The sequence below is a fragment of the Heterodontus francisci genome, chromosome 16, assembly GCF_036365525.1.
Source record: "Heterodontus francisci isolate sHetFra1 chromosome 16, sHetFra1.hap1, whole genome shotgun sequence".
In the NCBI taxonomy this organism is placed as follows: domain Eukaryota; kingdom Metazoa; phylum Chordata; class Chondrichthyes; order Heterodontiformes; family Heterodontidae; genus Heterodontus; species Heterodontus francisci.
This window is the reverse complement of record NC_090386.1, coordinates 35,594,065-35,607,033: the sequence shown is the minus strand read 5'-3', so window position 1 is coordinate 35,607,033 and position 12,969 is coordinate 35,594,065.

The window sequence follows — 12,969 nt, the reverse complement described above, 5'->3', positions numbered from 1 at the left end:
GGGTTTCTTATTGTAGCCGGAGTATGTGGAGGTGGTCAGTCAGCAGGCAGAGTTCGAAGCTTGCAAGCTGGAATGGAGAGAGAGAGAGGGACGCCCACTTGGGTCTGCATGAGTCAGAGTCCAGATGCTTCTCCTTACTGCTGCAGAGAAATGCCAGCTTAAAACCACAGACTGGGGGGGGGGGGGGGGATTATCACATGACAGTCACCCAGTGATTCAAGCATGATAGTTAGCAGTGTATTTCTGCTTGCTAAAGAGAACAGGCAGTTCCCGTAAACTTCCTGGGTCTTGGTTCTTGCTGTGAGGAGCAGACATCTCCACCTCACAGACCTTGTGATGTAGGATACAGTGTTGCAAATTAGGTGGCCGTTTTAAGCTGCTATCAAAGTTATCTTTTATCTGTTCCTGTTAACATTTCTTTTAAAAATATAAATTCAGATCTCCAGTCAGTGTATTAAAGAAAATTGTCATTCAGCAAAGCATTTTGGTGTGACAAAGGACACAAGTTTACCACTTTCATAGCCACAGACACATGCTTGACTGCAATGCCTCCTGTTGGTTTAGTGGCATACCAAAAATTTGCCTGGACATGCCCAGATTTTCCACACTTGAAACATATCAGGTGGCCCTCAACTGGTTTATCAGCTGGGTTCCTTCTTTAAAACGTTGGAGACTGATCTAGTTTTCCTTCCCTACTCTCCTTTTCTTTCGAGCCATTTTTGCTTCATCTGCATCCTTGCTATCTTTCCCTAGCTTGTAAGAGTTACTAGACCTAAATATATTCAGAGTGAGGGATTTGTGAATTAATTCATAATTGTCAGCCATTTTTTGTGCTTTTCTTACTCAGGTAACACTTTGTTCTTCAGTGTGGGTCCTTATACTACTTGGCATACTATTTTTAAATTCTTCCAGAAGCATCGCCTCTCTCAAGTTTTCATATGAGAGTTCTAACTAAAGAGATTGTATCCAGTGACCAAAAGCCATGGGCTGCATTTTAAGAGTCCGCTGCCGAAGTAGGCGAGCACCCCGTCACGGAGCCGCTGCAATTTCAAACACGGTGGCTCATTTGCATGGCTGCGGTGCCTGCGCCCCTGCGATGACATGGAGAGAAAGGGTGAGCTGTCGCAGGCAACGGCGTCCAGTGCCAATGCGCAGGCGCCAGTGCCATTTTTAAAGGACTTACAGCCCTTAATTGAAATTTAAAAATTAAAGGGCCAGGTCAGTTTGAATTACCAAAAAGTACTACAGGGCCTCACCACCGCCACTGAGATTGGCACGGGCTGGCCGCCGCACCGATCTTCATTGCCCACCCCCCCCACCGCCAGCATTCCCAGCGGTTGAGAGGCTTTAAAATCCAGCCCCATAAATTTAATTCTTTCAAATTCAATATAAGTCTGTGTGAGTCTTTTCCGGGTATGTCTGAATTTCAGTCTATATGGTTCTGGTACTATCTCATATGCATCTAGAATTGCTGTTTTTGTTTGTTCATAATCAAAGGAACTTTTTTCTGTTAACAGAGGAAAAGCCTCATGAGCCCTACCCATGAATTCAACCATTTTACCCTGGTAGTTATTTTCTCAAATGAGATAAAATATGACTCAACTTCCTCCTTATTAAATTTTGGCACTAGTCTTGAGTGTCTCAGCACATCAAAGTTTTGCTCTGAATTGGGGATAAGGTTTGAGTGGCTGGCAATATGCTTGCCTTGTGCTTGTAGCCTTTCTGGCTGAAATCTTCTGGCTGGTTCCTCTCTTTGCATCTCTCCTCTTTTTTCCTTCTGAAACTGCATCTCTTCCATTTTCAACTGAATTCTAGCTAGAGCTATTCTTCAGTTTTGGATTCCATGCTTTCTGCTTTTGGTTTAGGGGTAAGTTTAAAATAGTTAGCTAGACTTTTCACGAGCTCAGGTTTCTTTGCTTTTTATCTGAAGGTGATTCTCACCTCTGTAGCTAAACATTTTTAATCTTCAAAGCTTAATTTGTTTAACTTCCTATGGGATTTCTTTCCCTGCTCAACAAATTCTTCAGCATTAATTGTGGCCATCTGTTTTGTTTCTAGCACTGTAGAGAAAGAAAAACAGAAGAATACAAGAAAACCTATTTGTTTATCTTTTTTCCGCAATTAGAGGTCAATTTTCCTCCTGTTTTCCCAATCTCTCATTTGTCTGGCGATTCAGATCCTAGCTTTGAGCCCCCAATTTGTCACGGCCATATGGTGAGGGGTTTGGTAGGTTCCCACTGTTCGACTCCCACCTGACCTTAGCAAATGTTTCTTGTTATTAGGGTTTAATCCCTTGGTGTTTTATTTGTCAAATAAACAGACAGAAACAGGTTTCCTTGTAGGTTTCAAACAGAAAATCAATTATTTATTGATCAATATGCCTTAACCTGAAATTGCCGCAATCGCATCCACTCACGCATTTGCCCGTGCGCACGCGCTCACTCTCACACACACACGCGCACACACACACACACACACACACACACAAGAGACAGATAGAGAGGAAAAGGGATACATGATTATAGGTGGGGATTAGGTTTTTTTGGGGGTGGGTGTCACAGTAATCTGTTGAATTCTCTTGAAAGTCAAGTTTTCATTGGTTGCAGGCCTGAGCTGATTGTAGATTTTTCTCCTGGTTGAAAGTTCTGTTGAAGTCAGTGGATCACTTATAATTCACTGCTGTATAGGTGTAGATATTGATTCTACAGTGCCTTCCGGTTTACTGGAAACAGATGTCTTGGATGCTGCTTTCTGGGTGTCTCTCTCTCTTTGCTGCTTTTTAAGGTAAAGCTGTGTTACATCTTGCCTCTGATTAGGAGATGCTTTGGTCTCTCCCCTGTAGTGGTTGCACAATGAACCAAGACGTGGCAACTTCACACCTTCTTTGTTTCAGAAGAACCCATTCAATTCTGGAATATTTTCGGATGGGTGTAGGATGGGTGCAACCCATGAGGATGACATCTCTTAGCTTTGAACCTCTGTCAGACCTTGTCCCTGTCAGACAGTTTGAATATACAAGGGCCAAGACCTTTTCCTTCAGTGGCCATTTTTGGAACACATTGTTCACTTTTTAAAATAAAGGTCCAATTTTTAAAAGACAAAGTCAGTTTTTATAACTCTTCAGATTTTGTCCATAATTGTTGTATTATCACACTTCTTGTGCATGTGAGACAGATCCCGTGGCACTATTTTGAAGAAGTGTAGGGGAGTTATTCCCTGGTGTCCTGGTCAACATTTATTCATCAATCAACAGAAAGAGATTATCTGATCATGCTGTTTGTGGGACCTTGCTGTGTGCAAGTTGGCTGATGCATTTGCTACATTACAACAATGACTACTGTTACAGACAGGTGGGGAATGGTGTGGATGACTTCCACTTTTCACGTTTCAACTGCCCGCAGGCAGTCTTTTTGTTAAAAATAGTGTTTTAGTCCAAGTGTTTTAGGATTCAAACAAACAGACAAGCAACAGGTTTTTTGCATTAAAAAGAAAGATAACTATTGTCAAGTAGGTGCTTCCATTATTAATAATTTTTGAGAACATGTGTTTAAAAGACTGGAAAATACCTGAGAAGATGCTTGGACTTGTTTTTTTTTTAAGGGTCACTGGAAGAACACATGGAGCTTTGTTTATAAAAAAAGCTTACTGGAAGTCACATGTCTTAAGCTAAGTAAACAGCCTGAGCCTTATGGATTGTGGAACTGTTTAGACTTAGAGAAGTCACATGTCTAGGTTTATAGCTGTCAGAAGTTTATGTTTAATTTTTGAATATTGTTTGGAGTTCAGTCGCTGTGTATCCTGCTAAGTGAGAAGCCACCCAACTCATCCTTCTCCACCGGTTTTGAAAAATCTTCTCAGAATCCATGTGATAGTCGAAACCACAGATGCAGTAATTCTCCTCAAAAGTCTGCAAGACTACTTCTCAATGTCTCCTGAACAGAATTGTTCCGGAAAGAAACCAGTGACAGCCGTCTGTGTCTACCAGGATGCCACACCAAAAGTCATCTGGAACATTCCATATCTTATCCTTTTGCTACAAGAATTGAAATAAACTTGGACAAAGCATTTTAAAAAATTGATCTTTGCAGAGCCAGTGTTTTCATTTTTCTCTATTTTTTCTTTAACTGGTGTGTGTGTATGTGTTGGGATATTTTAGAAGGGTAGATATTTATACTTTCATATTTCAAACTGTGTGTTAATAAGTTTTGCATCTTCACTGAATAAGTACTGTTTTATAATAAATCAGCAATTTTGTTGTTTATTAAAGAAATCTGATTGGTGGATTTTTATTCTGAAACTAATATGGATAAAGTATATGAATTGCCATATCGGTAACTGGGTATTACATTTAAATATATGTTGTGACCAGTGGAGAATTGGAACTAGAGAAAGAAAGTGCATTCCTCCAACCTTGGTTATAACACTATTTATTAAACAATACCCAAAATAAATGTTCACAACCTCACCCACTCACTCAGGCACACACATGTACACACACAAGAAAAGATAGAGATTAGAAGGTGGCATGCGTTTAAGTCTGATTGTTGCAAAAAGAGTTTACTTTGAAACTTTCTTGGTTTTCTGGGGGGAATTTTTAACAGTGTTGCAGGCCTGATGTTTCTTGTCTTAGTTCACTGAAGTATTGCAGATTCCTTTGTTTAAGACTCAGTCAAAGTTGGTGGATAATCTTGTTAGAATTTCTCAGATTGGGAGTTTCAAGGTCACCTTTGGAGTCTGTGCCTTAGTGGTTTAAAGTTGTTTCAGGCAACGTCTTAGTCCTGATTGGGAAGTATGCCTCAGCTTCCTCACTGGCTGGTTTTCTCTCTCTTTCTCAGAGAAATCCCGTTTTTAAGAAAAACCCAAATCAGGCTGGCTTTCGGTCAGGCGACCATAGATGTTCTCCCTGGTGTGTCCATTCAATGTCTTTGAACTTGGGGCCTTTGTTACACAATGGGGTTGGAATGTGGTTTATCTTGAAAAAGTGGTGTTATTTCCCACCTATTATCTTGGCTTTGTATCCGGAGTCACTCTGTCTGCAAAAGTCTTTGTCAGCGCATTTCTTGAAGGTAGGAGCCATTTAGCATTGAATGACCTGTTTAGCATTTTAATGTGTCTCCCAGAATTAGTCCAGACGTGATGATGAGTTTAGTCATGATGTGTATTTACAGTATGGGAGGGGTTACCTGGCCTCTTACTCCATCTTGCCTGCAGCAAAACGTGTGCATTTCTTGCTGTTTATTCCAACAGTTAATTTTTACAGTTCCTAATTGCTCCAGTTCACTTTAGTTCATAACTGTTCCTGGTGTGAGCATGATACTATGGCTGTAATTTTACCTAGTCAATTCAGGCATTCTCAGAGGCGGCCAAAGTGAAAAATGGCGGGTGATGGCATTGGGTCTGGTCTCCAATATCATTACACCGAATCTCCATTTTATGCTTGTCAGATGACGGGTGAGATGGAGGTGCCACTCGCCATCTGATTTAAGGCAATTAAGGGCCAATTAAAGTCATCAAAAAGGCAATTGACAGCCATTTTACGTCAGCTGTGAGATTTTACGTTGTGCGAAGAGGTCAAACAGGGAGGGGGGTCAGAAACCCAGCAGCTTTAAAAGAATGGCAGGACTTGGAAGTACTTTTCATTTCTGTCTGTTGTATTTATGAGTTAATTGCAAGGTTGGGGCTGAAATTGCTGGCTCACCAGGGCTTAACTGACTGAATAAAATCCTTGTAGGGCCACAGCATAAGCGATTTATCCTGGGTAGGGGAGGGGGGTTGTGAGTGACTGTCCTTGCAGAAGGCAGCAAATAGCTGTCCCCAATACATTTTTGGGCTGCAGCCATGGGCATTATCCACTCTGGAGGAAGGTCTTCTAGCAAGGAAGAAAAAGGCACAAGGAGGGACATGGGAAATCAGCGACCTGCTGGCCAATTGCAGCCTGGTTATGGGGGAGGGGCAGAAGGCCATAGAGTGCACTGGGAACAAGAGTCAATCCAACAGGCAGGGTGTAACGGCTGTGGCTGAACTTTCTTCTGGTGTCGGAGTGCCACTGCCTTAGAGTACTGCGCCTGTCCCGAGAGACTGTGACGTCTTTGTGTGAGATGATGGCAGCGGACGTCAGCTCCAACTGCATGGGTAGCCATCCAATGCCAGTGGCAGTAAAGATCACAGTTGCTCTGAACTTCTGTGCGTTAAGCTCATTCTAGGCTTCTCACAATCATCAGCGCAGCTCTGTGTAAAGGTGGTAACTGATGCCATATTCAGGCGTGACAACTAGTTCATTAAGTTCCAGACAGACTTTGCCAGTCAGGCTGAGAGATCCAGAGATTTTGCTTTCATTTTTAGTTATTTTTTCTTCCTTTTTTTTACATTCTTTTTTACATTTTTTACAATCTTTTTTTGCATTTATTTCATTTCATCTTAGTTTGTTCAGTTTGCTTACCCACTGTTTTTTTCAGGTTTTTTTTCAGGTTTGCACTTGCTGCTGTTCAATATTCAGTGTATTCACACCTAATCTGTACTAATGCTTTGTCTTTCAACACACCATTAACATATTGTTTGCCTTTGCTCCGTGACCTTTTGGTCAGCTATGTGGCCTGGTCCAATCTGCACCTTCTCCTTTGTTATCTCTTGCCCCACCCCCACCTCACTTGCTTATAATCTGTGACTTTTCTAAAATTTGTCAGTTCCGAAGAAGGGTCACTGACCCGAAACGTTAACTCTGCTTCTCTTTCCACAGATGCTGCCAGACCTGCTGAGTGATTCCAGCATTTCTTGTTTTTGCTTTATAAATGGAAATTGTTTTTGTTGGTAATCTTGGATTTGGCTCCCAATCTGTATTGACTGAGCTGCCCTCTGCCTGGACAGTAGTTAAAGCAATAAAAAACATTTCGGTGGCGGGGGAGGGGGTGGGGGTGGGGGTGGTGTAAGAGTTCTCACTTTTGAGCAGGATCCAGCAGTGATCCCTATTGGAAAGTGAATAGGTGCAGATTTCTAATGAGGAAAGTATTGGGTTTAGTGGTTTTGTCCTCCCCCCACAACATGTCTGCTACCCCTCATTGTCTAGACATGAAGGACAGCAACTTGAATGATAAAGCATTCTGGTACTTATGGAGCTGCCCTCCAGCAAGAGTCAATAGGAAGGGACAAGCATATGTGTTTTTAAATAGGATGCCTGTGTTTGTTCAAGCAATCAACTTCACTTTGTGCCCAAGCAGTGATTAACATCCGAAACTGCCTGGTCTGCCTGAATTCAAATTTATCATTGGCTAATTATAAGCTCATTCAAGAGCTCAGTTGTTCATTTGGCAAGCAATGGCCAATTTAAGTGTTCAAATTGCTACAGTTTTTCATTAATTCCACATTTTCACTTCCAAGGTCATTCATTGAATATGAATTTGGAAGTGGAATGTTTGCTTTACCCTATATCATACCTTAAAATCTAACCTTGTGCTTAGTTTCATGCCACTTCACGACAAAAACTGTTAAATCGTACATATATTCTTTGAGAGTCTCTGTTTTAAAAGTGCATAGTCTGATTCTACGGATCTCATCACAAAACCCTCCAGAACTATTCATTTTTACAACATTTCACCCCTGGGCAATGGTCTGACTGTGGTAACTGTATGATACTACATTGTAGTGTTGAAGACACAAACCAGATCTGATACAATTGCAAGCCTTCTGCTTATTTCCATAAACAGATATCCATGCAGTTCCTTGCCTTTATTAATTCTTCCTAGTGTGAATGGATTTAAAAGCAAGCTGGTGCCTCCAAACAATTTTATTTAGTCACCAAAAGTTCCGTCAATACCTAGGTCCAAACATCAAACTCTGTTTTATTGCTTCATATACAAAAAAATCATTTTTTTCTCCTCTATCTGTCACCATTAACTGCTGTGAAGAAACTACTCATAGGTTTTTCTCAGCTGATTCTTGATGATATAATGTCACTTGTTCAAAATACATTGATAGAAGTTTTGAGTTAGTTTCTAAATTTCTATTTCAGAGTGTAAAAGACTATAAACACTGGGGAAAGCCACATTCTGTTTCTTTATTAGAAATAAAGCAATTTCCTCTGAACTCCCATAGTTTAAAAAAAGTATTTCCAATAGTTCAGTGGAAAAATGCACTGTATCACAGTACTGAACCACCGAGGCCAGGGAGCTCTCCAATCCCTGAATTCAGGTTAATTTGTTGGTTTTAGCTATAGTGGCAGTAGGAGCACTGCAACTGGACTTGGAGAGGAGGAGGGAAATGAAATCAGCCAGTGATCCTTGCTTCTGAATATTGTCCAGTGATTCGTGCTGAAAAGTATCCTTTTCAAGTGAGGACAGATTAAACGTGGTTACAATAGCATTCCCTCCACCCTTGCTAGCACTCTTAGGCCAGGCTCACATGAAGCGTGGCTATTTGGGCAAGATACTGGGAAATGGGATGTTGCGATTTCTGCTGGAACTACCACTGCATTATAATGCCTTTTGGAAAATGAGAAGGATAATGGATAGAAAATTGGAAAGAAAAACTCCTCCAAAACCCACAGCACTAGAAATCTGTACAGCATAGTATTCTGGTAATGGAAGCTCCCTTTATCCTAACTCGCACCAAGTCTTGTTAACCTATCACCTTGTGCTTACTGACCTACATTGGCTTCCGGGCAAGTAATGCCTCAATTTTAAACTTCTCATCCTTGTGTTCAAATCACTCCATGTCCTTGACTCGCTCCAACTCTGTAACCTCCTCATTCCTATTACCCTCTGAGAATGCTGCATTCTTCCAATTCTGGCCTCTCGTGCACCTGCCCATTTCATTCCATCATTGGCTGTACCTTCAGCTGTCTCGGCCCTAAGCTCTGAAATTCCCTCCCTGAACCTCTTCACCTCTCTCTCCTCCTTTAAGACGCTGCTGAAAACCTACAGTTCTGGTCAAACGGTTGGTCATCTGTCCTCATGTCTCCTTCTTTAGCTCAGTGTCAGTTCTTTTCTGATTACACTGCTGTGAAGTGTCTTGCGATGTTTGACATTGCTGGGGGTGCTATACAAATACCAATTGTTGTGGTTGACCATTTAATGGCTGCAATCAAATGCAGTAAATGTCTTAAAGGTCTGAAAGGCGCAGTGCACTCGAGCGCCAGCAGAACCAAGCTGATTCCCTCCAGGTAACAACAATATTGCTACTTATTTTTTAACATTATTAACATGTCTTGCATGTAAAGGCTTGAATTTTATCATAGCCAGCTTGATCCTGGCCTCACCCACATGACATCTATACTTTCCTGCTAGTGACATGGAGTCACTCAATGGCATTCAGGAGCAAAGATCAGTGGCTGATTTCTTCTTCTTTGCCTCCTGCCATTCACCACCCCAACACCCTCTCCATCCTAGTCTTAATGCAGTATTTTCGCACTATAAAGAGAAGAGGGCTCACTTAATTGTGAGACAGCAAGCTATACAAGCCATTTTCAGCAAAGGAAGTGTGTCTATATAAATGAACTTGTCAAGCCTCCCTCCATAACCCTAACCTGCACCATGAAACCTTGCATCATGCTCTGATATAAAACATATAGTGCTGATGATGAATGTACTGCTTTAAGGAGGGGCAGGAGCATCATTCCTGTCTTATCAACAGGAAATATAAATATCCCTATTAGGAAGGAAAGACACAGAGGAGTGCAGTCATACATCAGGAAACTAATCATAAGATAAATAGGTACAAAGATCCCTAGAGCCAGGTTCTCATTTAGTCAGGGGTTACCTGGTTATAATTTGAGCTGGTGCCTTGGAGCAGTGGATTTGAGTGTCATTTAATACGTAGTATATGCCTGAATCCACAGGGAACATCTATCTTTCAGGTCTTTCATGACCAGGTCGATTTCCTGAGACTGAGCTTCAGGGAACGTGGCTTCAATAGTAATGACCCAATCCCCTTCCCTGGAGAAAATAGCTTTCTGCTATTTCCGTTTAATACAGTGCATTTGAATGAAGGCTAATCTCAGGCTTATTGAATTAACCCTTAAAGCTTCCCCACAACATTTCAGCATCAAGACTGCTTGACAGATATGATATAATGGGAAGTACAGACTGATCCTTTGGATTTTATTTACCACAATTTATTCCTCAGTATCTCATCCATTAGTATGTGGATTTTTGATACCAAGCATAGCACTGACCATCCCATAATATATAATCTGTGGTTTCCTGAAGAAAAAGAAATCATTTCTGCACATAGAATAACTTTTTACCTGATGTTTATTTAATAAATGCTAAACAATAATCATTTCTATCTATGTCCATTATATAAGCAGGTAGAACATAGACAAGTACAAAAAAACAACCAAAAAGACTACTGAAATATTGACCTTTATCTCAAGGGAGCTGGGTTACAAAGGAGAGGAAATTATGCTTCATTTGTACAGAATCTTGCTCAGACATCATCTGGAGTACTGCAGTTTTTGGCATCACACCTCAGGAAATGTCCTTGGAGGGGTGAAAGTTCACCATAATGATACCGGGGCTTAGTGGGGTGAATTATGAGGACAGGTTGCATAAACTTAGCTTGTATTCCCTTGAGTAAAGAAGATTGAGGGCTGAGCTGATCTAGATGTATAAAATAATTTAATAGAGTAGATAAGGAGAAAATATTTTATCTGGTGGGGAAATCAAGAACGAGGGGACATAATATTAAAAATTAGAGCTAGGCTATTCAGTAGTGTAATCAGGAAGTATTTTTCACATAAAGGGTAGTAGAAATCTGTAATTTTCTCCCACAAAAGCCTGGGATTGCTGGGTCATTTGAAGGTTTCAAGACTAAGAGTTATTTTTGTAGGTAAGGGTTTCACAGAATATGTAGCAAACGTAAAAGAGATGGAAATCACCCATGACTAATTGAATGACAGAGCACGCTCGAGGGACTGCTTATTCCTGTTCTATGTTCCCGTGAACCTATGATGAGCACAATTTGATTGGGTATTAATTTAGAAGAGTTTAAAAAGAAAAAGAAAATGTTGCATTTATATCGTGCCTTTCATGACTACAGGACATCCCGAAACACTTTAAAGCCAGTAAAGTATTTTGAAGTGCTGTCGCTCTTGTAATGTCGGAAATGCAGCAGCCAATTTTGCACACAGCAACCTCACAAAAACAGTGTTACGACCAAGACTGGAGGAATGCACAGTCTTTGTCTAGTTCCACTTCTCCATGGGTCTCAACATATATTTAAATGTTTTACCCAGTTACCGATACGGCCAATTATAGACTTTATTTTAGTTTCAGAATAAAATCCACAAACCAATTTCTTTAATAAACAACAAAATTATTAACTTATTATGAAACAAGACTTAGTCAATACAGATGCAACGCTTATGAACACACAGGTTGAAATATGAAAGTTCCCTTCTAAATTAACCCTACACACAGGCGCACACACACAAGAAAAAATAAAGACGTTTTCTTTGCAGAAATCTCTTTACAAAAAGACAAAAAATACTTTGGCCAAATACTTGTTAATTCTTGAAAAAAAAGGATAAGATATCGAATGTTCCAACTGGTCCTTTATTCTGGCATTCAAATACGAATTGATGGCCGTCACTGGGATCTTTTTGAAGCAGTTCCCTTCAAGTGACTTTGAGGCTTAGTCTGGCAGGCTTTTCAGGAAAAATGTGGCAACAGTTTCTCTACTTTACACACTGGATTCTCAGGGTTTCTCAAAGAGATGGAAAAGGGTGAGCTGGTGGCTTCTCTCTTAGCAGGCTTACCCCCGACTGAACCAAAATAATATCTAAAGTGAAACCAACTCTTGACCACCATAAATCTTGACATGCCACTTCCCTGTAAACAATTCCCCTAGTCTGAAGGCTCCTGCTGTTTACTTAGCTGAAGACATATGACTTCCAGTAAGTGTGTTTTGAAATAAAATTCCAAAGTTCTTCCAGTGACCTTTTAAGAAAAAAGGTCCAGCATCTATGGAGTCTCTTCAGTCTTTTAAATTAATCAATTTCCACAATTTTTAAACATGAGTCCTCAAAACATATTAAAACATGGAAGAACTATCATAACACCTCCATCATTTTTAAATGTGTTTCATTACAAAGAATGGAAAAGAAAACAGATGAAAAAAAAGTGACGCACTCATTCTCATTCACTCTTTATCTGCAACTAATAAGTTATGCCCAGTACCATCTTTGTATTCAGATAACTCAAAGCAAGGTTAAATTCGAGGCAAAACATCAGCAATTACATTGTTTTTCCCTGCAATATGGATAACCTTTAAGTTATAGGGCTGCAATAATAAACTCCAATGAAATAGTCTGATATTCTGGTTTTTGAATTTTTTTCGCAAGGCTAGGGAGTTATGATCAGTATGTACCAGTGTATTTCTGTAGTCATGGCAGACATATACTCCAAAATGGTTAAGAGCTAGTAGTAAGCCCATGGTTTCTTTTTCCATTGTGGAGTATCTTTTTTGGTGTTGATTTTAGCTTTTTGGAAAAGTATCCCACTGGCCTTTCTGTGCCCGATTCACCTTCTTGTACCAGGACTGCACCGACCCCCAGGTCACTAGCATCAATTTCTACCTTAAAGGGCTTAGTGAAATTTGGGCCAGCCAACACTGCTTCATTGAACAAAATGGCATTCAGTCTCTCAAAAGATGCTTGGCACTCTCCTGATCACACTACCTTGGCTTTCTTTTTGTAGCAAATCCACCAGTGGAGCAGCTATAGTGCTGAAATTGGGGACAAACTTACGGTGGAAACCACACATCCCCAAAAACCTCATGATTTCTCCTTCAGTCTTTGGGGCAGAGAACTCCATCAATGCTTGTACTTTTTCTGTTCTTGGCAATACTTGTCCTTGCCCTACTATATGCCCTAGGTAGGTTACCCGCACTTTTGCAAATTCACTTTTGGCAAGGTTTATAACCAAATCAGCCAACTGTAATTTTTTAAACAGAGCTTTTAGTTGTTCCAAGTGGTCC